The sequence below is a fragment of the Chenopodium album genome, chromosome 18, assembly GCF_948465745.1.
Source record: "Chenopodium album chromosome 18, dcCheAlbu1.1, whole genome shotgun sequence".
NCBI classification, from domain to species: Eukaryota; Viridiplantae; Streptophyta; class Magnoliopsida; order Caryophyllales; family Amaranthaceae; genus Chenopodium; species Chenopodium album.
In genome coordinates this window covers 38,931,707-38,935,918 of record NC_137851.1, presented here as the reverse complement: position 1 = coordinate 38,935,918, position 4,212 = coordinate 38,931,707, and the positions used below count along the sequence as shown (strand labels likewise).

The following is a 4,212-nucleotide window of genomic DNA, read 5'->3' as shown; positions in this document are numbered from 1 at the left end:
CGATGAAGAAGATTAAGGGTTTTTTTTTTTTTTTTGATAATTATGGGTTTTGTATAATTTTGTACTCTGTATCATTAAGATGGTAATTTTACATGTGTAAAAATTAATTAGTTATTTTGATGAAATGTAATTTTAATTTACGTTTCAAAAATCAAATAATTTCTTTTTTTAATTTTTAAATGACACCAAGAGACATGTGAAGTCAGATAAGCGGTCTCTATTTTCCAAAAACAGAGACTGCCTAAGTTCAATAGGCGGTCTCAGTTTTCCCAAAAAAGAGACCGCCTAACATCAATAATTGGTCTTATTTTTCTCATTCTAGAGACCGCTTTTCACCAATAAGCGGCCTTAATTTTTTTTTTTATTCTAAAGACTGCTTTTATCAAAGCAGTCTCTTTTCCAAAGAGACCGCTTAGCTAGAGACCGCCTCTAAAGCAGTCTCTTTGGCCTTTTTGGATGAGTCTCTTTGGCCTTTTTTGTAGTAGTGTCGATTTGGTGAAGAAACGAGTATTTGACCATTGTCGAATACTCTAGGTTTGTGAGTATGATGTAGCCTATTCTACATGTTTTTGCTTGCTATTTGTGCTCAATTTGTTACAATATTTGTCATAGTATTGCAAGAAATTGTTTTGTTGCTCAAAAATCATGTTATTGCTCGAATGAAAAAACATGCTCTATTTTAGTACTATGTACTCTGTTTTTTTACGAACATAGTATCATGCGGCTAGGCAAACTCTAGATACTGTAGAGCCTTTATTTTATTGTTCTCATGTGTTACACATAATTATCTTGGCTCGATGTCGAGGCTCTGGCTCACGTTCTCGCTCGGCTCACCAAGAGGACGAGCCCGTTGACGCTGGTGAGGGTGCTTCCACCAGTCGCGGCGTAGGACACCCTGAGTGGGATGGGCAGTCTTTGTACATTCAGCCCGTCTACCACATTCCCCAGCGTGTTCTACAGGGAATTGCCACGGCTCAGCAAACACCGACATCAAGCAGCTTTATGAGCTTTACTTTTTAGGGAACGTGGAGCTAACCGCGCTTTGGGAGTCATGCGGCTTGACTCCCCTTGCCCTTGCAGTTCAGCTGCTACATAGTTCGAGGATTAGTGGAGTTTTACTAGGACACCACTAACACTTTCAACTTTCCTTGGGGCGAGATGACCATCACCCCTCTCGACTTCTCTGTTATCACCGGATTAGAGTTCCGATCGACCACACTTCCTATCGACAAGAACATTTCCCTCACTTCCCCTAAGGCTCGCGAGCTGCTGGGCCCCATCGTCGTCCGGGCATATTTTGAGGCCGGGGCGATACGGACTAGCCATCGTTTCATCCGCCGGTCCTTGCAGGTGGAGGCCTTCCGTGATGACGCGACCACCCGGGAGCAGCGGGTGCGCATCTTCGTCCTGATTCTCTTGTCGAGGACTTTTTCTCCTAACAAAGGGAGTCTAGTGTTGCTCTACTATCAAAATGCTCTCCGCGACCTCCGATTGGTCGAGACTTTTGATTGGGCCAGCTTGGCTTATGCTGACTTTCTGCTCGGGCTACGACTTACATGTCAAAGAAACTTTGATGAAGAGATTACCCTCTCTAGCTTCTGGAAGATCGTAGAGGTATATTCACTTTTATTCAGTACAACTCGATGTTTTGTCCATGGGCTTTCATTGAACCTTTGATCTTTTCCTTCTATGATGATAGATTTGGTTCTACAAGTATTTCGCATCTTTGGCGCCAGCTGGTCTCAACTTAGAGGGCTCCCCATTGCTGCCAGTTGGGGAGGCCATTTTCTTGGCTTGGTCGCCACTACTCCTGTGAGAGAGGCGCTCCTTGCAGTAAGGGTTGTCTCTTGATTATTTTATTATTTCTCTTGACCCTTTTATAGAATTTTGACTTATGATCCATCCTATTATAGTGTTCTGAGGTCCTCTACCGTCCGTGGGTAGGGTTGGACAGTTTTGCCCCGGCTTACCAGTACACCGCCTAGAGGTGTTACTTTTTGGGGACATATGATGTGTACCCGGGCAAGAGAGTTGCGATTTAGCACTCCTCGGATGTTTTCGTCGTTCCAACTAGCCCTCTAGTACATATCATGAGCCAGATGGGTATCCAGGCTCATATGGACTTGGAGCCGATCGGTGTGGATTGGCGGGTGTTTAGCCATCCGGATTGATCCTATGATGAGATGCTTTTGCCACAGTTAGCCTCACCGCCTTGCATAGAGGAGGAGGAGGTTTATTTTTTTCATTTGTCTCTTAGGTAGCCCCCAACGATGTCTAACCGTTGAATTTTATTTTCGCAGGCTACAAAAGCGACCATGGAGTTTGTCCCTCCGCGTATGTCTGTTACTTATCAGGGGACATACAGACCGATTGAGGAGATAGTGCCTCCAGCTCCTGAGGAGTGACGTCTTATTTCGAGGTCGATCCCTCGACGATAGAACTAGTTGAGTCATCTTTTGTATTTATTAACATGTATATTTTGATTTTTTCTGACTTTATTACTTTTGCAGTTCTCACGTGAGGTGGTGACGAGGATGGCGGCAGCTATGGACACTTTTGATACTAGTTGGTGAGGCTGAGCCACCGAGCATCATGTGGTCATGCCGGTGATGTTGCACCGGTATGTCTCCTGACTTACATTATTTTTGTCTATTTGCCTCTTTGTGTTTAACTTGGCTTATTGTTTTATTTCAGCCTTCCCCTCCGACACGTATCCGCTCGAGGCCAGAGGGCTCAAGGGAGAGAGCTGGGTCGAGGCGCCGTCATTCCTCGGTCGAGACCCAGGACGGGCGAGAGACGTCAGATCATACCGTAGTTCTGAACGATTTTGGCTCTTCCTCGGGGAGCAGCAAAGCCACCTAGTTAGGGTAGTCTGGTGTTGGCTCCCTTCACGACTCCTGATTACTCCAAGATTGGCGAGACATACGAGGTTGGCTCGTCGTCCCAGCAGCCACAACAGCAGGAGCAGCAGGGTGAGGCTGGATGGGTCGGTCCGACTCTCTCGATGCCGACGACCGGAGGTATTGATGATGCTTAGGGATTGACCCTGCGGACCTTGTTCTTCAATGACACTTTCGACATTCGTCCTCCAGCACCATAGTTTATGCACCTGTTATCTATGCGTTTTCTGATTATGTAGGACTTTGCTTTTTATTTAGGGAGGTACTAAATGAAGGTATGATTTCACCTAAATGCAGAACAACTTAAGTTTAGTCAAATTTTATTTTTCCAAGCTTACCCTTGTTTTAAACCTACACCAATCAAGTCATTAACTATTTACCTTTAACATTTAAAATGTAAATATCTCGTAGACCCATAATGTTCAACCATTATGCATCCTCAACTTTCAAATCTTGGTTAATTTACATGAACTTAGATTGACACGACATTCAATTTGCCTATTCCTCATTCATAACCAAAGCCATGTTATCACTAAAAGTTTTTGATACCCGGATTCTACCTACTACGTATTTGTAAAATTCTTCATCTTAATACTGACTTTGATTTCCGAGCCTCTTCACTGCCTACCGAAATAAGAACCAGGGGCCCTTTACTACCTACCGGAATTAATTTCTAGGACTCTTTACCATCCCCTAGAATTAATTTCCGGGGCTTTCTACCATCTCCCGGAGTTATTTTCCGGGGATCTTTGCAACCTATCGAAAATATGTTCCAAGGCCTTTACTACCTGTAACTTGCAGAGTTTAAGGGCATGATGCATGAACATTTCATGTTTGATTAGTTTGGGGATTAATTATTCACCTTCTCTAGTTCTCTATCCTCTGCCATAAAAAAAGTTTTAATTGGCCTAAAAAAAAGTTTTATTTTGCATTTTTTTTATTATCAAATCACCAAAGAGATGAAACTTGAGATTGGAGATTGGAGAATCGCCTTCTCTAATTTTTGTAATTTTTGTATGTTCTTCCCCAATTTTACTAGATTGTGTGTTTAACATTTTGATTGTAATGATTGTTGCAGTTGATTTGTTTGTACGATTTGAAGGCTGATTACATGAATCCATATGAGACAGCGTGGAACATCAATTCTTTGGTTATACTAGAGTTTGGATTGCAGGCAGCTTTTTCTACTCTTTTTCTTGTTACTGGCCATTTCTTGTCACTCTTCTTGTTGCCATCTATCATGCTAGAATGCTAGATTGTAAGTAGTTTCTGAATTGATTTACAGAGTACTTAGTAATAACTATAATGGAAT

General features: G+C 42.7%; 1 long non-coding RNA gene across 1 annotated transcript; it reads left to right on the top strand.

Moving 5' to 3' along the window:
* The first annotated feature begins 702 nt into the window (after positions 1-702).
* Positions 703-3,505, top strand: LOC145590857 (uncharacterized). The gene is made up of 3 exons (XR_014102180.1): positions 703-2,419; positions 2,511-2,620; positions 2,695-3,505. It is a non-coding gene; the product is annotated as an uncharacterized LOC145590857 (long non-coding RNA).
* Positions 3,506-4,212: the final 707 nt, after the last annotated feature.